The sequence below is a fragment of the Saccopteryx leptura genome, chromosome 1 (assembly GCF_036850995.1).
Source record: "Saccopteryx leptura isolate mSacLep1 chromosome 1, mSacLep1_pri_phased_curated, whole genome shotgun sequence".
NCBI classification, from domain to species: domain Eukaryota; kingdom Metazoa; phylum Chordata; class Mammalia; order Chiroptera; family Emballonuridae; genus Saccopteryx; species Saccopteryx leptura.
In genome coordinates this window covers 319,768,473-319,792,194 of record NC_089503.1, presented here as the reverse complement: position 1 = coordinate 319,792,194, position 23,722 = coordinate 319,768,473, and the positions used below count along the sequence as shown (strand labels likewise).

The 23,722-nt window shown below is 43.8% G+C and overlaps 1 protein-coding gene across 3 annotated transcripts in view; it reads right to left on the bottom strand.

The window, feature by feature from the left end:
- The window catches only part of PPP6R2 (protein phosphatase 6 regulatory subunit 2), a 70,968-nt gene that overhangs the window by 34,677 nt on the left and 12,569 nt on the right, over positions 1–23,722 (bottom strand). For 2 of the 3 annotated variants that reach the window (XM_066358770.1, XM_066358772.1), the window contains exon 2: positions 9,949–10,077. The gene's annotated coding sequence lies outside the window, so the exon portion shown is untranslated. Of the gene's footprint in view, positions 1–9,948; positions 10,078–13,445; positions 13,524–23,722 lie in introns of all 3 variants that reach the window. The other variant, XM_066358771.1, reaches the window with a different exon arrangement.

Genomic DNA, 23,722 nt, shown 5'->3' with positions numbered 1-23,722 from the left:
CAGGGTGACTGTGTCTCTTTCCTTCTCTCCTTTTGCAGTCAGGATCTTTGAGGATAACAGGTGTGGGCCACTGTTCTAGGCTCTTTAAGTGGATAACTCATTTAATCCTCACAGCAGCTCTGTGGGACAGGGTTGCTCACTATGCCCAGTTTACAGGTGAGGATACCAAAGTACAAGAGCTCATGTAACTGGCCTCAGATTATACAATCCAGGACTTTGATCATAAACTTTTTAGATTCTAATTTCTCTTAGCAACAGTCTGTATCTGAGTGTTCTTTTGTGAAGGGTCCATTTGGATCTGTCTGATCATGTGGCAGCATTGCTCTTTGGAACCTACCTTCTGTCTGATGATCATGCTAACTGGAAAAAGGAAATAGAGAAGAAAAACTGCAAGTTGGCTGTTGGATAAGCGATTAGAAGATGTTGGTGATACTTTGCTTGGCATTCAGAGAGACTGGGCTGCCGGGGGCACTGTCAGGGTGTGGTAGGACTCCTTCTCAAGTGTCATTGCTGGGCCTCTGGGTCATCTAGGGAAAGAGATGAGCCTTCCCTGTGGGTGGGGCCAGCTAAGAAGATGCTAGCATTTCTGTAGGGCAGTATGTGGGTGCTGGGATATGAGGAACGTTCAGAAAAGAACTAAGCAGTATTTTCTGAGTAGTTCTTTTGACATTGAAATTAGCTACAGCTAAAGCAGTACCATTGTAATGAACTTTATAAAGGATGCCATAGATATGATCAGTACTTTTTTTATTTTTGTATTTTTCCGAAGTGAGAAGTTGGGGGTGGCAGACAGACTGCCTCATGCGCCTGACCGGGATCCACCCGGCGTGCCCACCAGGGGGCAATGCTCGGCCCATCTGAGGTGTTTCGCTATTGCAACCAGATCCATTCTAGCACCTGAGGCGGAGGCCATGGAGCCATCCTCAGCGCCCGGGGCCAACTTTGCTCCCATGGAGCCTTGGCTGCAGGAGGGGAAGAGAGAGAGAAAAAAGGAGAGGGGGAAGGGTGGATGTCTCCAGCACAGACTGTGAACTCCTTTAGGACAAGGGCTGTTTCTCACAGCTCCTTATAACCCTGGGTCATAGCTTCTGGCTGGACATGTAGCCGACATCCTCTGTGGGTTCGTCCAATCAACCAGTAAATGAACTTGATACAAGTTCTTAAAGGCTGACTCTTTTTCAGACAGTAGTGGGGTATAGTGGATGAGTAGGGCAAGGAACCAAGCAGATGGGAGCATGGGACCAGGTTTCACAGCTCCCATCTGAGTGACACAACAATTGTGAGAGACCCTAGCTGTGCTGAGTTTTCGTTGCCCCTTCAACAGCAACAGAGATTTAGATGGGTACTTGGCCACCTCCTTAAACCTGACTTTCCCAGCCTCCCATTGCAGCCAACTGCAGTCAGGTGACTAAGCTCTGGGCAAAGGGATGGACATGGAGTGACAATGGGACCTCGAGGCCTTACTAGCTATGAATTCCTGGGTCTTTCTGGCCCTTCTACCTCTTGGGAGATGACTAGAAGCAGAGCGACTTTTCTGTCACAAGAGAAAGCCAACGGCCAATGCAGGTAGCTACCAGACCACTGCTAGTGAGAGAAAAATGCAGTCCTACCTAGTTTAAGCCACTGCTCTTTGGAGCCTTTTTGTTGTACAACTCAGTCTGCACCTCAATATAATATGAGCAAGTTTCTTAACCTCCCTAAGTGTTAGCTTTTTCTTTTTTTTCTTTTTCTTTTTTTCCTGAAGTTGGAAACGGGGAGGCAGTCAGACTCCCGCATGCGCCCAACCGGGATCCACCCAGCATGCCCACCAGGGGGCGATGCTCTGCCCATCTGGGATGTTGCTCTGTTGCAACCACAGCCATTCTAGCGCCTGAGGCAGAGGCCATGGAGCCATCCTCAGCGCCCGGGGCCAACTTTGCTTCATATGGAGCCTTGGCTGCTGGAGGGGAAGAGAGAGACAGAGAGGAAGGAGGGGGGAGGGGTGGAGAAGCAGATGGGCACTTCTCCTGTGTGCCCTGGCCGGGAATCGAACCCAGGACTCCTGCACGCCAGGCCGATGCTCTACCACTGAGCCAACCGACCAAGGCTGCAGCTTTTTCACTTACAAAATGATCACACTTTCTTCAAAAGGTAACAGAAGAGTTAAGTAATACACCTGGCATATAAGTGCTCAACCAATACTTGAATCTACTGAATGAATGAAAAAAGAGGTGATATCACTGACGTATTATAAGCTCAATGCGTGTTTGGTTATTCCCTCCCCCAGTCTTTAAAACTTATTTAGAAAGAAGGGAGAAAGAGAAAGAAGAAAGGCGAGAGAGAGAGAGAGAGAGAAACATCTGTTTCTGTATGTGCCCTGACTAGGAACTAAACTGGCAACCCTTGTGCATAATGCTCCAACCAAGTGAGCCATCTGGCTAGGGCTCATTCCTTCCTCTTTTAACATGAGGTTTTTTTGTTTTTTGTGTTGTTTTGTGTGTGTGTGTGTGTGTGTGTGTGTGTGAGAGAGAGAGAGAGAGAGAGAGAGAGAGAAGAAGCATCAACTTGTAGTTACGGCAATTTAGTTGTTCACTGATTACTTCCCACACGTGCCTTGACCGGGGGCTTTAGCTGAGCCAGTGACCATTAGCTCAAGCCAGCAACCACGGGATCCTGTCAATGATTCTGCACTCAAGCTGGCAACCTTGGGGTTTGAACCTAGGACCTCAGCATCCCAGGTCAACGCCCTATCCACTATGCCACACCAGTCAGGTTTATTTTAGATTTTTTTAATTTATTGACTTTTAGAAAGAGAAGACAGAGAGAGGAGAGAGAAAGAGTGGGGAGAAGTGGGAAGCATCAACTCGTAGTAGTTGCTTCCCGTGCCTTGACCTGGCAAGCCCGGGTTTCAAACCTGCCACCCCATTGTTCCAGGTTGACGCTCTACCCACTGCGCACCACAGGTCAGGATAGTCCGGCTTAACATGAGCTTTAATACGTGGTGGAGGACAAGAGCCACCGCTCACCTTAAGCACAGCAAGAGGGGAGGAGATTAAGAAGGCTACATGTTGTGACACCACTGCACAAAGAGCCCCCCACCGCAGGCAGGCTTGGGCTTGGTGCTACCTGGCGCTCCTTCCTGACCACCATTTACTTAACATAAACAGATGCTATTCTTTGGTTTGGAGCTGTATATTTGGGAAAATGTTAGCAACTCAAACAACAACAAAAAACCACACACACACACACACAAAGTAAACAAGAGTGGTCAATCCTTTCCAGAAACAGCCGAATGAGACTTCCAAAAGGACTCATGATGAAAGGGCATGCTATTAATAATGAAACCAGCACCACAGGCAAAACCCAGGACTGACCTGAGCAAACCAGGACTGATGGGCACCCTACCAAAACTAAGTACACCAGCAGTCCAAGCTTTTGAAATAACGTCTCAACAAGATCTTTTACCCATAGAATGAAATGGAACTCTTCAAAAATGTCTTGAGTTTTCATGGACCGTTTCATTTTCATAAAATTTTAAAGTCAGCTTGTCAATTCCAGCCTCTCAAATCCCAACCCCACACACCCCTCTTGGGTCTTTTTTATTGAAATAATGATAAATTTCTAGATCAGTTTTGGGAGAACTGGCACATTTACAACACTGAGTTTTCTGATCCAAAACCAGGGTATATCTGTCTATTTACTCAAGTCTCCTTTAATTTGCAGTATTCTACACAGAGGTTTCCCCTTTTATTAGATTTATTTCTAGGTACTTTTAATTTATAGTGCTACTATATGCACAACTTGTTAACTATAATGTGTTTGTTGATGGTATATAATAATTAATATTTTTATAAGCTGACTTTGTATCCAGCAACTTCCTAAGTGATTTAAGTTATCTGTAGATTGTTTGGGGCTTTCTACATATACAATCATATCATCTATGAATAACAGTTTTGTTTTTTCCATTCAAATTCTTTTATCTTTCTTTCCCATTTTTCCGATTTATTGGTCTGGCTAAAACCTCTTTTATGATTCTCAAAAGAAGTGGTCAGAGCAAACAGCCCCGTCTTCCTCTCACTTTCAGAGGGAGAGCTTTCAATGTATCACCAAGCATAAAGTTGCTAAAAGTTTCTTTTGTCAGATTAAAGAAAGTTCTACTCCCTTACCCACTACTTTGGAAGTTGTATCCTGTTTCTATTCTATAGTGGCTTTTTAGAAATTGTAGGTTGTACACTTATTAAAATCTGCAGTGAATCAATGCCTCTCCCCAACCCCAGCTGGTAGAAAGCCCTTGGAGAGCTTTGATCTCCGTTTACCCTCCTCCTTACATGCTATTGCCACATTTTATATTACCCTACCTTGATTTCACTCCATAAGACACTGCTACTATCATTATTATAAACAATTAATGTTTATTTATATTTGCTTCTCATTCCCTTTTGAACCTCAGTTCTTCCACTTGGAGTCACTTTTTCCGCAGATTCTTTAGAACTATCTTTAATAAAGGACTGCCAATGACAAACTCTTCAGTTTTTGTTTTTCTAAAAATGTATTTCTTTCTCAGTCTTTTCTTTTTTAGAGAGAGAGAGAGAGAAAAGAGAGGAGAGAAAAGAGAGCACGTGAGAAATACCAACTTGTAACTACATCACTTTAGCTGCTCACTGATTGTTTCTCATACAAGCCTTGACGGGGGGAGGGTATGGGGGGGCTTAAGCAGAGCCAGTGACCCTGCACTCAAGATGGTGTGTCTGCAACCAAGGACCTCAGCATCCCAGGTCGACACTCTATCCACTGCGCCACCACCGGGTCAGGCTCCTTCTCATTCTTGAAAGACATTTTTGCCTGAGAACCAAAAAGAATGTCTAGAAATAAAGAATACAATATATGAGTTTAATATCAAATCATTTACAGTGAGGAGGAAATCAGTGAACCAAAAAAACGGGAAATCACCCAGGATGAAGCCTAGAGATCTGATGGAAACATAGAGCAGAGGTCAGGCAGACTGAAGGGCAGGAGTGAGTTCACAACTGTTTACCCCCAGGGCAGTGAAGAGAGGATCCCACAGCTATTCACTTCTACTGCAGCACTGAAGGAATCAGCATCAATTTCACTGCTGTGCAGATGACAATAATCCATCTTATTTCCTTTTTTTCCTTTTTCTTTTTCTTTTTTTTCATAGAGACAGAGAGAGTCAGAGAGAGGGACAGATAGAAACAGACAGACAGGAATGAAGAGAGATGAGAAGCATCAATCATCAGTTTTTCGTTGCGACACCTTAGTTGTTCATTGATTGCTTTCTCATATGTGCCTTGACCGTGGGCCCTCAGCAGACTGAGTAACCCCTTGCTCGAGCCAGCGACCTTGAGTCCAAGCTGGTGAGTTTTGCTCAAACCAGATGAGCCCACACTCAAGCTGGCGACCTCAGGGTCTCGAACCTGGGTCCGCCACATCCCAGTCCGATGCTCTATCCATTGTGCCACCGCATGGTCAGGCTGCATCTTATTTCTTTGGCTTATTTTCAGATCCATTTTTGTCCTTGGTGCTCTGCATGTTTACTACCTCCTATTATAAATTATCATTTTTACTTATTCTGTTTACGGTTTATTTGTCTCTTTGAATCTGCAGGCTGGGTTTTTTCATCAATTCTTGAAAATCTTTAGCCTTTATCTTTTCAAATAATAAATCTGTTCCAATCCTCACTTCTCCTTGTAAAACACCAATTAAACACACATTAGAGACTCTCCCTCCATCCTCCACACTGCCCATCCTCTGCTCTGTGTTTCCATCAGATCTCCAGGCTTCATCCTGAGTGATTTCCCATTTCCTGGCTCACTGATTTCCTCTTCACTGAAAATGATTCGATATTAAACCCACATATAGAAGGGAGCAAAAGGAGGTTTACAGATATTCATACAAAAAATAATACAAGAATAAACTCTGTGTTTGCATATTCACGATTATAAACCTACTTTTTGCCCACTGTACTGTATTCTTTAGACACCTATTTGGTCCTTTGTCAAATATTATAAATCACTTTTTATAGTTTCCTATTGATATTTTATTTCTTTTTTAAATATTAATTGATTTTAGAGAGAGGGAGGAGAAAGAGAAAAGAGAGACAGAGACAGAGAAAAAAAGACATCAATTTGTTTTTCCACTTATTCATGCATTCATTGGTTGATTCTTGTATGTGCCCTGACCAAGGATCAAACCTGCAACCTTGGCATATCAGGACAATGCTCTAATCAACTGAGCTACCCAACCAGGTATTTATTTAAATATTTTATAAGAATAAAAAAATTTTTGCAAGAATAAAAAGCATGCTTGTATTAATAGTCTATAACTGATAACTCCAAAATCTGAAGTATTAGAGGCTCTTTTCTATTGGTTTTCACTCATGGTGCCTTATTTCTTCATGTGCTTGGTCAGTTTTATCTGTATACTAATCAATATCCTTAAAAATATCTGTAAGGGCATGACCAGGCCGTGGCGTAGTGGATAGAGCATCGGACTGGGATGCGGAGGACCAGGTTCAAAACCTGAGGTCTCCAGCTTGAGCATGGGCTCGTCTGGTTTGAGAAAGGGGTCATTCGCACTGCTGTAGACCCCCAGTAAAGGCACATATGAGAAAGCAATCAATAAACTACTAAGGTACCACAACGAAGAATTGATGCTTCTCATCTCTCTCCCTTCCCGTCTGTCTGTCCCTATCTGTCCCTCTTTCTATCTCTGTCACACACACAAAAAAAAAATCAAAATGCATCTTAGGATGATGGTAACTTCCTGCAGAGAGGCTTTGGTTGTAGGATTCCTAAAAGGCATTATCAAACCAGAAAACTTAAAGTCATGTTTAATTACCCTGAACTACCCAGGCAGTATAAACCTCGGCTACAGAGCTTTATAAAAGCTAACCCAGACTCCTAAGATTTTTCCCCCTTTTCCTACATTTTTCCTGCTACATTTAGTAAAAATATAACTAGGTGGGGCAGGGATGGAGTGAAGCAGGCATGCCTCTAGTTCACCATAACCTGAGGATACATACTGCTCACAAAAATTAGGGGATATTTCAAAAATGAATAGGAAGCTATAAAAAAAGCAGCATTTGAATTTTTTTATTAAACAAGAACATCAGAAAAGCAAACAACAAGTTAAAGACAGTTGTTCGATTATGCAAATGAGATGCAAAACCAACTTCTATTTCATTGGTGAAAATGTACTACACAAAAGGCTGTAAGTACTAGAGGAGTATCTGCATGACCCTGATCCCCTAATTTTTGTGAGCAGTGTAGATACAACCTTTCAGAGCCCTGTTCAGTATAGGATAGTTCCCTTTAGGCTCTCTCACCTTGAGATTTTCTTAAAATTTTTATTGACTTTAGAGAGGAAGGAAGAGAGACAGGAACATCAATCTGTATGTGCCCTGACTGGGGCTCAAACTGGAAACCTCTGTGCTTCAGGATGATGCTTTAAAGCAACTGAACTAACTGTCCAGGGTTCACCTTGAGATCTCTTTTTATTTTTAATAGATTTGAGAGAGACAGACAGACCTAGGAAGAGAGAAAGGGAGGAGAAAGCTCAGAAGCATCAACTCATAGTTGGATCACTTTAGTTGTTCACTGATTGCTTTTCATACATGCCTTGGGGGAAGGGGGGCTCCAGCAGAGCCAGTGACACCTTGTTCAAGCAAGCGACCTTGGGAGCATGTTGATGACACCATGCCCAAGCCAGCGACCCTGTGCTCAAGCAGGCAAGCCCACGCTCAAGCCGGCAACCTCAGGGTTTTGAACTGGGGACCTCAGCAATCCTTGTCAACACTATAGACCATTTCCACTGATCAGGCTTGAGACCCTTTTTTTTTTTTTTGGACAGAGAGTCAGAGAGAGGGATAGACAGGGACAGAGAGACAGGAAGAGAGAGAGATGAGAAGCATCAGCTCATAGTTGCATCACTTCAGTTGTTCAATGATTCTTCTCAAACGTGCCTTGACCATGGAGCTTCAGCCAAGCCAATGATCCCCTGTTCAAGCCAGAGATCTTGGGCTCAAGCCAGTGACCTTGGGCTTCAAGCCAGTGACCTTTGGGCTCAAGTCAGTGACCATAGGGTCATGACAATAATCCCATGCTCAAGCCAGCAAACCTGCACTCAAGCTGGTGAGCCTGTGCTCAAGCTGGTAACCTAGGGATTCTGAACCTGGGTCCTCAGTGTCCCAAGCTGACATTCTCTATCCACAGCACCACCACTGGTCAGGCTGAATCCAACAATTTTTTTTTCCCCATTTTTCCGAAGCTGGAAACGGGAGGCAGTCAGACTCCCGCATGCGCCCGACCAGGATCCACCTGGCATGCCCACCAGGGAGCGATGTTCTGCCCCTCTGGGGCGTCGCTCTGTTGCATCCAGAGCCGTTCTAGCGCCTGAGGCAGAGGCCACAGAGCCATCCCCAGCGCCCGGGCCATCTTTGCTCCAATGGAGCCTCGGCTGCGGGAGGGGAAGAGAGGGACAGAGAGGAAGGAGAGGGGGAGGGGTGGAGAAGCAGATGGGCGCTTCTCCTGTGTGCCCTGGCTGGGAATCGAACCCAGGACTCCTGCACGCCAGGCTGACGCTCTACCGCTGAGCCAACCGGCCAGGGCAAATCCAACAATTTTTGTTGCTTTCCATAGTGTAGGGCTGGAAGGATAGAGGGTAGTCCAAACAACCTAGCCTAACATTTATCAAAAACATGATATTGCTGTTTTTCTTGCAAACTATAACTGATACACAATTCTATATACTGAAATTTATACTCTCTTATCACTTTGAAGAATTATTCCACTTTCTGTTGGCTTCTATTCATGCAAATGAGACACCTGTTGTCAACAGATGTTCCTTTGTAGGTAATCTACCTTTTACCACTATCTGAAGATCATTTTGTTTTTCACCCTATACAATTCCAATAGATGAGTGTTTCTTTTTGTTAATACTGCTTTTGACACAGGTGCTTCTATTCTGGGATCCCAACTACACATTTATTACACATTTTTATTCTAACTTCCACTTTCTTCTAATCTCATTTCCATCTCCCGTCTCTCAGGGCTGCATGTTGTGTAACTTCTTCAGATACTTATTCCAGGTCACAATTCTGTCTTCAGCCATGTTTCCTCTTCTAATCTACATACACTGAGTTTTTAATTGCAACCGTTTTCATTTCTGAAAGCTGCACTAGGATCATATTGATACTTTGCATTACTAATTTTTATTCTATACATATTTCTTCAAAAGCTTCATATATTATCCACAAACAGCATCTGATTATTCAATATCTACAGGGCTTAGGGCACCTAACTTTGCTAACTCTTCCTCACAATGGTGTGTTTGTTTTCTGATTGTAAGTTCAAGTTTCCTTAAATTTTATCTTTAAAGCCCCAAGGGCCTAAATTGTATGTGCTTTCCTCTGAAGAGGATTGATATTTTCTTCAGCAAGGAGCAAAGGAGTGCTGTTATAATGCTCACTGTTCCTTTGTTTTTCTCTTTGGCCTTTAGAGCAGTATATTATTTTCCATGAACTGAAGTGACCATAAGAAACTATATTTAATGTAACTTATCCAATATCTAATCAGAATGCAATGTGAGCACTTTTCAGGAGCGCCCAACACTGCTGGACGCACAAGTTCTTCCTCACTTTTTCATCCTCTATGTGAATAGTGTGTCTGGCACCCATGACAGTATAGAGGCTCTATCACAGGTCCCTCACTACACATGCATGACTGGCCTCATTTTATTTGGATTATACTTTGGCTTGGAGAGACCATGTAACTTTTCCACAACAAAGCAACTCAAAACTAGACTCAGAAGGATCAAAAAACGACCAAAAGACAATAGACTACACCCTTTAAACCTAAATTTCTGTTGTCATCCATTCTTGACCTTCCACTTATACAGTATATTTGCACAAATGACCAGTAAAAAAGAATCAAAAAAGGAAAACCATCTTACCTTCTGTGGAAACTTCCTGTTAAATTTTGTATTCAGGCAAAATACAAAAGCATTTGGGGCTTTTTCTTGGAGTATATGCAACTTTAAGAAAAATTTTTTCATTCAGTATAAGATTTACAATCTCTTCACCTGAAAAACAAAAGTGAAAAAACTTATTTTAAGTTTTATTTTTGAAAATTACCAAAATGGTAGGAAAAAGGAACATAAAAATCAGTATCCTTACTTAGTAATCAAATTATCAGAACATTTCATGATAAAGGAACTAAAAACTCCGTTGTCTGCTTGTTCTAGAGAGCTTGGCACCAATGATACACACTCATCCTATGTCTGGTTAACTAGCTCAGTGGTTGGAACGTCACACACAGACTTCAAGGATGTGTGAAGGAACTCTATGAAGTTGTTCAGTTTTGAAACTTGATCACCTCAAGAAACACATATTCCTGGTCACAAAGTGACTGATACCTCATCAAAATGTCTAGAAGAAAAGCACCTAACAGTGCTCCAACTGTGACCTCTATCATTTCTAATCAAGTGATCAGTACTACTTAGTGAAATGACTGGCTCCAAGCTTTACTGCAAAAACATGGACACGTGGAGCCTGGAGCTACTACTCTGTATTTGCATAAAAGTCATGATTTTATACTTTGGAAATTAGACCTTAGCAATAGAGAGGGGTACTAGTCTAGAACATAAGAGACAATCATCAAAAATAAGATTTAGCCCTGGCTGGCTGGCTCAGTGGTAGAGCGTCGGCCTGGCGTGCAGGAGTTCCGGGTTTGATTCAAGGCCAGGGCACACAGGAGAAGCGCCCATCTGCTTCTCCACCCCTCCCCCTCTCCTTCCTCTCTGTCTCTCTCTTCCCCTCCTGCAGCCAAGACTCCACTGGAGCAAAGTTGGCCTGGGTGCTGAGGATGGCTCTGTGGCCTCTGCCTCAGGCGCTAGAATGGCTCTGGTTGCAGCAGAGCGACGCCTCAGATGGGCAGAGCATCGCCCCCTGGTGGGCATGCCGGGTGGATCCCAGTCGGGTGCATGCAGGAGTCTGTCTGACTGCCTCCCCGTTTCCAACTTCAAAAAAATACAAAAAAAAAAAAAATTAGATCTTTTTGGCTCCAATTAAAACAAATCAAATAGGAAAAGATATTTTTGAAACTACTGGGGAAATCTAAATATGGATTGGTATTAGATGATATTAAGAAATCTCACACACACAAAAAGAAATCACTGTGAATGTCCTTAGTTGTAATAATGGCATGATAGTTAGGTTTTTAAAAATAAAAACTGCCCTTGTCTAACCTATGGTGGCACAGTGCGTAAACTGACCCGGAACGCTGAGGTTGCTGGTTGGAATCCCCACACTTGCCTGGTCAAGGCACATACAAGAAGCAAATACTAGGAGTTGATGCTTCCGGCTCCTCCCTTCTGGCTCTCTCCCTTTCTATTTCTCTCTCTCTGTCTCTCTCTCTCTCTGTCTCTCTCTCTCTCTCTCTCCCCTCTGTCCAAAAATAAATAAAATCTTTAAAAATAAAAAGCGTCCTTATTAGAAAAAGTAAAATGTTGGTTGGAGCACTATCCCAAAGCACAGAAATTGCCAGTTTCATCTACAGTCAGGCACATACAGGAACAGCTGCATGTTCCTGTTTCTGTCTCTCTCTCCCTGCCTCTCTCTCACTAAAAAATAAAAGAAAAAGTAAAATGACATTATTTCTGGGATTTGTTTTTTAAAAACTCCACCAAAAAACAAGAGCCAAACAAATTTTAAGAGTGTGAGAGGGAAAGGGATGGATAAAAAAAAGAATTGGCAAGATGTTGACCACTGCTGAAGCTGGGTGGTAAATACATGGGTGTTCATTACAATGTGTCCTTTACTTTTGTTTTTAATCTTTATTGAATGTATTGGGGTGACATTGGTATATAAAATTATATAGGTTTCAGGTGTATATTTGTGTGTTTTTATTGTGGGGTTTTTTTGTTTGTTTGTTTTTTTCTTTTTCTGAAGCTGGAAACGGGGAGAGACAGTCAGACAGACTCCCGCATGCGCCCGACCGGGATCCAGCTGGCACGCCCACCAGGGCGACGCTCTGCCCACCAGGAGCGATGCACTGCCCCTCCGGGGCGTCGCTCTGCTGCGACCAGAGCCACTCTAGCGCCTGGGGCAGAGGCCAAGGAGCCATCCCCAGCGCCCGGGCCATCTTTGCTCCAATGGAGCCTTGGCTGCGGGAGGGGAAGAGAGACACAGAGAGGAAGGAGGGGGTGGGGGTGGAGAAGCAAATGAGCGCTTCTCCTATGTGCCCTGGCCAGGAATCGAACCCGGGTCCCCCGCACGCCAGGCCGACGCTCTACCGCTGAGCCAACTGGCCAGGGCCAGTGTTTTTAAATTTTACATAAAAATCAAACAAAAAAAGGCAATCAAAATTGTGCTAGTAAACCAGAAATAAGTCAACATTATCATCTAAAATAGGCAAGTCTTCTTACATCTAACACTTTATAATTCAAATTATTAAAATAAATAATTCAAAAACTTGGTTTTTCAGCACTCAATACAGTTTTCAAAATAAGGAAGTATTTCTATGTGGTTGGCCTTAGGCCTATGTAGTCTAACTTTCAACCAAGGCTTTTTGGGCTTTTTTTAAGATTTTTTTTTTTTTTTTTTTAAGAGAGAGAGAGAAAGGCGGAAAAGAGGAGCAGGAAGCAACTTCAAGTTTCTCCTAACATGAGCCTTGACTGGGCAAGCCCAGGGCTTTGAACCAACAAGCTCAGCATTCCAGGTTGATGCTCCATCTACTGCACCACCACAGGCCAGGCTGAAACAATGCTTTTATAACATACATTATCTTGACAAATTTTACTTAGTATGAGCTAGGACCCTGGTCAGCAAACTGCAGTTCACGAGCCACATGCGGCTCTTTGGCTCCTTGAATGTGGCTCTTCCACAAAATACCATGTGCGGGCACTACCTCAATAAGGAATGTACCTACCTATATAGTTTAAGTTTAAAAAATTTGGCTCTCAAAAGAAATTTCAATCATTGCACTGTTGATATTTGGCCCTGTTGACTAATGAGTTTGCTGACCACTGAGCTAGAAGAATGGGCACCTTGAGCCGCAAACTGCTGGAACATCAGGAGGGACATATAGCCAGAGAATAAGTGTACCTTCTCAGTAATGGGCACATATTCTGAGTGTCATCACCCTCTCCCACATCCTCCTACTGTACAGTACAAGCCTTCTGTCACCTGTGTCCTCCAGCCCAGACTCGGTCATCACTAACTGCAGGTTTGTGTTCCTACTGTGCCCTCAGGATCTCACTCTTTAGCCCTGGGTTTTCCTATGAAACCGTTCTTCCAAGCACTATCCCCATCTCCTTCCCTACTACACACATGAATTCCCTTATGGCCACTCAGGAAAAGCCCACCTCTGCTCTCCCTCCCAAGCATCCCAACCAGAAACAGAGTCAGCATTCTTGTAGGTTCCATGACTATTTTAAAGACCACCTTATACCTTCCGTTATAAAGCCTGTTTCTGATCCTTTTGCTTCTGGCCAAGATGAAACAACAGGGAGCAGATTTACCTTCCCACCTGAAGTAACAAAAAAAATGAAAGAGTAAAACATATGAAATGGTTTTCAAGACACTAGACAACAGGCAATGAAGAACAGTGGTCTCTGACAGAAAGGAAACAAGAGGTGCCCTTTCACTGCCCAGTTTTGTGCCTGGAGAGTAGTTCTGGGCCACAGGAGAAGAGCCAGGTGGAGTCCAGCAATCTCCTGAGGCCAAGGCGCTGGCATTCACAAGCAGAACATTGGAAGGGACAGAGTGGCACAGAGATATGCAGGCTCCAGCTAAGTGCTGATCAGTGCATGAGTGAGGTAAACATCCAAGCCAGGCAAAGTATGACTTTAAAAGTTTAACAGGAACAATCCTCAGAGTTCACATGAAGCCAGGGGACAGTCACTCTTCCAGTCACAGTAGAAACTTCCTAATTCTCAGGGTACTGGACAAAGTACTCAAAAGACTTTTGCCTCAGAGGTAAAATTAGCCCCAGACTAAACATTATTACTCTGTGGTTTCACCTAACAAGGCTTAAAAGAGACCACCAGAATCAAACTGTTGCCAAGTAATTTTTTTTTAATTTTATTTTTTTATTTTTTATTTTTTTAAAGTTATTAATTTATTGGGTTTTTTTAAAAAATTTTATTTTATTTATTCATTTTTTTAGAGAGGAGAGAGAGAGGGAGAGAGACAGAGAGAGAGAGAGAGAGAGAGAGAGAGAGAGAGGGAGGGAGGAGCTGGAAGCATCAACTCCCATATGTGCCTTAACCAGGCAAGCCCAGGGTTTTGAACCGGCGACCTCAGCATTTCCAGGTCGACGCTTTATCCACTGCGCCACCACAGGTCATGTTGCCAAGTAATTTAACCACATTCCAAAACGAAGGTCAAGAATATATTTATAGAAATGCAAAAATACCCAGCATTAAACAAGATAAATTCACAGTGCCTTGACATCTAATCCAAAATTACCTGGCATGCAAGGAAGCAGGAAAACATGAACAATAATGAAGAGAAAAATCTATCAAAACCAACCCAGAAATGACAAAGATAACAGAATCAGTAGACATTTAAAGAGTTGTTATAACTGTATCCCATATCTTCAAAAACCTAGACATGAAAGACACAAATAGTCCCAAAAAAAGACAGAAAAAGAGGAGAAGGGAACAAAGAACATACTGTACTTTTCCTGTAACCCTCTACTCGAGGGCACCTTAAGTGAAACCACCACACAATACAATTTAGGTTGTTTCCTCCTCCCCATCCTTGACTCTCTAATCACACTGACACTTACCACTTCCTAAATACGCTGAGGGTCTCTTATAGCCTGCAATGCCCCTTCTCCTGCCTTCCCTACCTGACAAAAGTCCTGCTGGCTCTTCAATTCAAAACTCAACAACTACTACTCACTTCAAGCTTTCCTGAGCCCTTCTTCCGCACTCACACAAAAGTCTCTTTACACCTCTTTTAGAGTATCACATTATAATAATCTAGTTTAAATATTTTTATTCATTTTAAATTATGAAAAAATATAAAAAGGTCGACAGAAGAGTATGACAAATACTCATATACTGAGATTTAATAAATGTTAACAATTGTTCACATATGCCTTTGACTCAAAAATAAAATTCTAATACATCGAGGAACATACAACCCATTCCACTCCCTTCCTCCTCAAAGATCATTAACTTGCAGTATCCATAACTGCATTATTTCACTACTAATGTATCTATAAGTAATGTACTGTTTTAAGAATATATTGAGGCCCTGGCCTATTAGCTCAGTTGGTTAGAGCATCCTCCCAAAATGCTAAGGTTGAGGGTTCGATCCCTTATCAGGGTGCACAGAGGAAGCAATCAATGAATGAATGCACAACTAAGTGAAACAACAAATAAATGCTTCTCTCTCTCTTCCCCTCCCTTGCTGTCTCTGTTTCTCTAAAACCAAGCAATTAAAAAAAAGAACATATTGAAATATTTCTATAACGTATACATGTACTCTCCAATTGTCTTAAGCTTAATTCTATATTTTAGACAATTATCTATATTAATACAGGTAGTTTTAATTCTTTCATTTAAAATATGGTGGGCATTATTCCATTAAATAAAAAGGTAATTTCTGCCCTTTCAGGGTGTTTCTGATTTTTTTCTTTTTTTTTTACAGGGACAGAGAGAGAGTCAGAGAGAGGGACAGACAGGGACAGACAGACAGGAATGGAGAGAGATGAGAAGCATCAATCATCAGTTTTTCGTTGCGACACCTTAGTTGTTCATTGATTGCCTTCTCATATGTGCCTTGAGTGGGAACCTTCAGGAGATCAAGTAACTCCTTGCTGGAGCCAGCGACCTTGGGTCCAAGCTGGTGTGCTTTTTGCTCAAGCCAGATGAGCCCACGCTCAAGCTGGCGACCTCAGGGTCTCGAACCTGGGTCCTTCCGCATCCCAGTCCGACGCTCTATCCACTGCGCCACCGCCTGGTCAGGCCAGGGTTTTTCTGATTTATCATTATCACTAACAAGACTGCCTGGACATTCTAAACATGCATGTTTGTGCAGAGGGTGTTTCTCTGATTTTATTCTCCTGGATGTAGAACTGCTGGGTCACAGGGCAAACAGCTTCCAGGTCAGCAGTCACAAGCCAATCACCTGCAGAGTGTTTTACTACATCCATGCCCCAGTCCAGTGCAGCTCAGTGAACAAGCAGCTCACCGAAACCCCAGTTCACAGGGGAAAATCACAGGACCAGCCCAGACCAGGTTAGCAAATGTCAGTTCTAGAACTTGAACCCAGTTTGCCTGACAGCAAAGTCCATGTTTTCCATCTCCAAGTGATGCCAGATTCTCCCCCAGTTGATTAAGAGGAAATGGAAGTATCCAAGTAGGTACAGCAGTGGTGAGGGTGGAGGGAGATAACACGAAGGTACTACATAGGGCTGCACAGTCCAGGGAGGGCTACCAGCAGAGCCAAGGGACAGAGCAGGATCTTATAGTCTGGAGGGAAAATGAGCTCCTGGAGAGACAGGTGCAAGTCTTCAAAATGGAGCAACAGTTTCTTTGTGGATGACAACATGTTCTAGTAGTGATGGCTGCACAAACTTGTAAATACACTAGACATCACTGAATTTTACACTTTAAAAACATGGGTTTTAGGGTATGTGAATTATATCCCAATGAGAAAAAATGAAGCAGTCGGGCTGATTGGTGGGAGTCAAATTCCTGAAGAGGATCTCTAAAAGGTTTGACTATCCACAGCAGCCCAGATAGAGACAACCAGGAATGAAGAAAGAATGACAGGAACAGAGCCCCACCCCCAAACTCTTTATCTCTAGCAGAGAAGACAGACCCCCAAAAGACTCCACCAGGGCCACTATGAGGGAGGTGGCAGGGCAGGCACATAGACCCCGAGCATCCTATCTTCCAGCCCCAAGGACAGAACCACCCAGTTTCCTATGCCATGGGGCATCCCTGTAGCTAGGGATAAAATACTGAGATCCAAGGGTGGGTAGAAGGGTTAACTAGGGCAAACTTCAGTGCTTGGATCCAGGCCTGCTGCAAGAGTGACTGGTGTACATTAGCTCTCAAAATGCTTGTGCAATGGAAGGCATGACTTCTACAAAGGTGGTATGCCTGGTGGTTGAAACCTCAATACCAGATGCACTTGCCTGGCCAGAAACTCAGCCCTACCACTTACTGACCTAAATCTATTAAACTCTGTCTCAATCTCCCTGACTATAAAATATAGATGCATTACATACCTCAAAGGGTCAGTGTGAATATAAAATAAGATAATCTGTATAAAATGCGCTCAATACACACCTGGCAAACAATAATGTTAGTGATTGTTATTAGGGAGCAGGAGGTTGTTGGTCAAAGAAGGCTTCCCTGAGAAAACCTTGCTTGAGTTTCATTCATTTTAAATTAACGACCACAAACCTCACGTGAACATTAAATATAGCCTAGCAATCCTCTCCAGGAAGCTAGTTCCCCTCTCTTAAGACAAATGTGACAAATTTCAGATGAGCACAAATTCTGTATAGCGCCTTATATCAAGAAGTGAAGTCTATCTGCCCATCCTGTGACCTGCTTAACCACCAGAACATGGCACAATGGGGAGAGAGGGACAGGTGCAGTTCTGAGCCTTAGCTTCAAGAGGCCTCAGCTTCTACCCTCAGCCTGTTGGAATCCTGTGACCAGTGTGTGAAGACCTGTCTAGCCTCCCTAAGGTGACAGGACCCTGCAGAGAGGCCTGAACATCCAGCCAAGGTCCCAGTCATATAAGGAAACAGAGAGGAATCATCTGGCTGAGCCCAACCAGAACTGGGCTCAAACTCACAACTAGAAACAAAGATTGTTGTTTTAAGCCACTAATCATTGGGATGGTCTGTTGCAATAGATATCTAATAGAACAACCATTTTAGTTCTTTTATTCTTTCCTCCATCCTCCAGGATCCTTACCCCTGAATTCACAGAAAAAGCAAAAGGTCTTAACTGGGACCTCTCCCATTCCCTGCCTTCCTTCCTGTTATGATGGAAAAGGATCCTGCTCCCAAATGCCAGCCCCCCCTCATTCTCTAGTCCCCACCCCTCACATCTTCCCAAGGCTGGTCCTCTGTACTTCTCCCCACTCTGGAATCTCCAGTGACCTCCTGTCAGTGCGCACACACACACACATATGCTCATGTATGCACGCACGCGCGCGCGCGCACACACACACACACACACACACACACACACACACTCCCTGCCCCAGACATTTCTCCAATCCCTATTTACAGCAAAGCTTCTTCAAGGAACTGTCTGCTCTTACTGTCCCCAATCCCTCTTCTATCTGGCTTCTTTCCCCATCCTGCCACTACAATGTTTTTGTCAAAGAAGCCAGTGAGCAAGGACTACCTCTCAGACCTCATCTCATTCAATATCTCACAGCCTGACATGGTGGAAGTAACAGCTTCTCTTAAGCTCCCTGACACCACACTCTCCTAATATCCTCAGCCCCCATGGCTACCCTTGTTAGCTTTCATTTCCTCTACAAGCAGGCGTGTCTCCACATTCAATCCCAGTCTCTCCCTTCCCTCTGTTAAGCAACTATGATGCAGGTGATAAAAGTCTAGTCTGAGATCTCTGGTTCCAGAAATGGTGGTACAGCTTGCTGATAATAATTATAAACTCTGGACAAAAGATTAAAAACAGCTATTTGAAGGTACTGGAGACCTACTGAAGACATGCAGATATTGGAGGGAACAGAATCATGGGAAGATGAGAACAGAAGCACCAGCTCCACACTAAGGGCACCTATGCTGCTCACAGAGCTAGGCAACAGTGCTTAGATCAGATATTGCTATGCAGTCTTACTGCCTGAGAAATAAGAGGTTAGGGCTAGAGAATGGCTGAAAACTTAAGAGGAAATCCAACAAAGAAGGGGAAACCCCCAAAATCTGCATTAAAATTCCTGTAGAATCCTTGGCTGACTCCTAACCCTAATGGGATGAAATGCCGAGAAACCAAACCAAAAAGAAAGTTGAGCTCATAGAAACAGAGTAGAAAGTAGCTGCCAGGTGGGGGCAGGGGCATAAAGAAGTTAGTGAAAGGTGCAAATGTTCAGCTATGAGATGAATACAGTCTGAGGACCAAATGTGAAGCACGGGGACTGCAGCTGATCACACTGTGCTGTGTAACTGAAAGCTACTAAGCAGGTACAACCTAAATGTCCCCACAAAACAAAATAAACAAATATGTGAGGTGATGGATGTGACAACTAGATAGGGAGAATCCTTTCACAATATATACACACATAAAAATACAATGTACTTTGAGTATCTTACAATTTTACTGGTCAGTTACACCTGAATGAAGCTGAGAGAGTGAGTGACCAAGCAGAAAGCAGCTGTTCTGAGGTGAAAGAGATAAGCAAAGATTACAGCAGTTGTCCAACACTGGGAGACAGGATTTGGAGTTTAAGTTCTGCCAACTTAGCCTGACCAGGTGGTGGCGCAGTGGATAGAGCGTTGGACTGGGATGCCAAGGACCCAGGTTCGAGACCCTGAGATCGCCAGCTTGAGTGCGGGCTCATCTGGTTTGAGCAAAGCTAACCAGCTTGGACCCAAGGTCGCTGGCTCGAGCAAGGGGTTACTCAGTCTGCTGAAGACCCGTGGTCAAGGCACGTATGAGAAAGCAATCAATGAACAACTAAGGTGTCGCAATGCGCAACGAAAAACTAATGATTGATGCTTCTCATCTCTCCGTTCCTGTGTGTCTGTCCCTGTCTATCCCTCTCTCTGACTCTCTGTCTCTGTAAAATAAAAAAAAAAAAAGTTCTGCCAACTTAGAAGGGTCATTCATTAAAACCCCAGAAGGACAGCCTGACCTGTGGTGGCGCAGTGGATAGAGTGTCGAACTGGAATGCTGAGGCTGCCGGTTCAAAACCCTGGGCTTGCCTGGTCAAGGCGCATATGGAAGTTGATGCTTCCTGCTCCTCTCCCCTTTCTCTCTCTCTTTCTCATTCTCTCTCCTCTCTAAAATGAATAAATTAAAAAAAAATAAAGTAAATAAAAAGTCCTAAAAAAAACAACCCAGAAGGACAATTCCTTAGGAGTAAAAACCATGTCCAGAACTAAGGGCTGAGCCATAAAACTTAGGGCAAAAAAACAAATCCACCCTTGAAAAACTTCTACAGGATCAAGATGCTCTCCAGTACCTTAACAGCCAGCCCCAACAAAACTTAATACAGTGGTATGTTGAGATACGAGCGGACCAACATACGTTTTTTTTAAGATATGAGCTGCGACTCGGTCTGTAGTTTTGTTCAAGATCCGAGCAAAATTCCAAGATACGAGTCATGCTTCAGGAAGCTGCTGCTAGTTGGCGCCCGGGTCCAGTATCGGCAGCACAACACCAGCATCTCAGTTTTTTCTCACGTTACCCGCAGAATCAAGTCGAATCTTGTGCGCTGTACTCCTTCTTGCATCATTTTTGCATTTTTTTCCCACAGAGACAGAGAGAGTCAGAGAGAGGGATAGACAGGGACAGACAGACAGGAACGGAGAGATGAGAAGCATCAATCATTAGTTTTTCGTTGCACGTTGCAACACCTTAATTGTTCATTGATTGCTTTCTCATAACGTGCCTTGACCGCAGGCCTTCAGCAGAAGGAGTAACCCCTTGCTGGAGCCAGAGACCCTGGGCTCAAGCGGGTGAGCTTTTGCTCAAACCAGATGAGCCCTTGCTCAAAGCTGGCGACCTTGGGGTCTTGAACCTGGGTCTTCCGCATCCCAGTCCGACGCTCTATCCACCACGCCACTGCCCAGTCAGGCCATTTTTGCATTTTTTACTAACTTTTTTGTGTGCTATCATGGAGCCGAAGAAAGTGAGTGTAAAGGACAGTGGTGAGAAGAAGAGAATGATGTCGAGAGAAGTAAAGCAAGAAATGATAGAAAAGCCCTGGCCGGTTGGCTCAGTGGTAGAGCGTCGGCCTGGCGTGCAGAAGTCCCGGGTTCGATTCCCGGCCAGGGCACACAGGAGAAGCGCCCATCTGCTTCTCCACCCCCCCCCCCTCCTTCCTCTCTGTCTCTCTCTTCCCCTCCCGCAGCGAGGCTCCATTGGAGCAAAGATGGCCCGGGCGCTGGGGATGGCTCCTTGGCCTCTGCCCCAGGCGCTGGAGTGGCTCTGGTCCAGACAGAGCGACGCCCCGGAGGGGCAGAGCATCGCCCCCTGGTGGGCAGAGCATCGCCCCTGGTGGGCGTGCCGGGTGGATCCCGGTCGGGCACATGCGGGAGTCTGTCTGACTGTCTATCCCCGTTTCCAGCTTCAGAAAAATACAAAAAAAAAAAAAAAAGAAAAAAAAAAGAAATGATAGAAAAACATGACCGTGTTGTACAAGTGATTGAACTGGCAAGGCTGTACAACCGCAATACATCTACAATTTGTACCATCCTTAAACAAAAGGATGCCATCAAAAGCACAAATCCAGTGAAAGGAACTACAATTCTGTCCCAATTAAGGACAAATATCCATGAAGAAATGGAGAAGCTTCTGCTGGTGTGGGTGAAAGAGAAAGAGCTGGCAGGAGATACAGTGATGAAGACTGTAATATGCAAAAAGGCACTTATTATTTATGGCAACTTGAAGAAGAAAGAACCATCAACCTCAAAAGAGGCAGCAGAAGATACGTTTAAGGAAAGTCACGGCTGGTTTGAAAACTTCAAGAAGAGATCTGGCATCCACTGGGTGGTGAGGCATGGTGAAGCTGCGAGTGCTGATATTAAGGCAGCTAAGGAGCACATTGCACATTTTGCTACACTTATCACAAAGGAGGCTACATCCCCCGACAAGTGTTCAACTGTGACAAAACAGGATTGTTCTGGGAAAAAATGCCCCGGAGGAGCATTTTTAATCACTGCAGAGGAGAAGAAGCTGCCAGGCCATAAAAAACCATGAAGGACCGTCTGACCCTTGCATTGTGTGCAAATGCTATCTAGTGGTGACTGTAAAGTAAAGCCACTGCTAGTGTATCATTCCGAAAATCAAGCCTTTAAGACTCATAAGATTCTTGCCTGACCTGTGGTGGCGCAGTGGATAAAGCGTCAACCTGGAAACGCTGAGGTTGCCGGTTCAAAACCCTGGGCTTGCCTGGTCAAGGCATATATGGGAGTTGATGCTTCCTGCTCCTCCCCCCTTCTCTCTCTCTCCCCCCTCTCTATAATGAATAAATAAAATCTTTAAAAAAAATGGGAAAAAAAAAAGACTCATAAGATTCTTAAAGAAAAACTGTAGGTTATGTGATGCGCCAATGCTAGGACATGGGTTATGCGGCAGTTTTTTATTGAATGGGTAAATCTCGTCTTTGGTCCTGCAGTGAAGAAATGCCTTCAAGAAAATAAACTGCCAATGAAAGCATTACTAATTTTTGATAATGCTCCAGCCCACCCACCTGGTCTTGAAGATGACATTCTCGATGAGTTCAAATTCGTGAAAGTCCTCTACCTCCCAACCCAACACGACTTCAATCTTGCAACCTATGAATCAGCAGGTCATTTCCAACTTTAATAAGCTTTACACAAAGCACTTGTTCCACCGCTGCTTTGAGGTGACTGAGAATACAAATCTAACCCTTCGAGAGTTTTGGAAAGATCACTACAACATCGTGATATGTTTACGCATTATTGACTTGGCATGGCAAGAGGTTACAAGAAGAACCTTGAACTCGGCATGGAAAAAGTTATGGCCTGATGTTGTTGCAGACAGGGACTTCGAAGGATTCAAACCAGAAACTGAGACCAAAGTAGAAGCGTTACAGGAGATTGTGTCCCTCAGAAAGTCGATGGGTCTGGAGGTAGATGAGGGTGACGTAAACAAGCTCATCGAGGAACATGAGGAGGAACTCTCAACTGAGAAGTTGAAGGAACTACAGATGATGCAACATACAGAGCTTCTGCAAGAGATTAGTAGTGAGGAGGAGGTAGAGGCGGAGGAAGTGATTTCTACAAGTGAAATTAAAGACATGCTGGCAATGTGGGAGAAGCTCTGACGTTTCATTGAAAAGAAACATCCAGAAACAGTTTCAACTGGTCCTGCTTCAGCACTTTTTAATGACACTTGTCACATTTCCGTAACATTTTAAAAGGCAGGCAAAAGCAAACCTCTTTGGATAAATTTTTATTCAAAAGTCCTGCAAGTGAAAGTGCTGAAAGTGCAGCCAAAAAGGCAAAAACAGGTGATGATTAAATGAAAAATACGTAATGTTAAGCTTAGGTTAAGTTTCAAGTTAAGAAAGTGCATTTTTTGCCTAACCAGGAGGTGGCGCAGTGGATAGAGCATCAGACTGGGATGTAGAGGACTCAGGTTCGGGACCCCGAGGTTGCCAGCTTGAGTGCGGGCTCACCTGGTTTGAGCAAAGCTCACCAGCTTGGACCCAAGGTCGCTGGCTTGAGCAAGGGGTTACTCGGTCTGCTGAAGGCCCGCAGTCAAGGCACATATGAGAAAGCAATCAATGAACAACTAAGGTGTCGCAATGAGAAACTGATGACTGATGCTTCTCATCTCTCTTCGTTCCTGTGTGTCTGTCCCTGTCTATCCCTCTCTCTGACTCTCTCTGTCTCTGTAAAAAAAAAAAAAAAAAAAGTGCATTTTTGTACAATTAAGTTTTTGTGGTTTCATTTTAAGTAAAGAAAATGCAGTTTTAGTTTACATTTAGTGTTAAGAAAGTGCAGCTTTAGTTTATGGGTTTACAGTGTTTGCA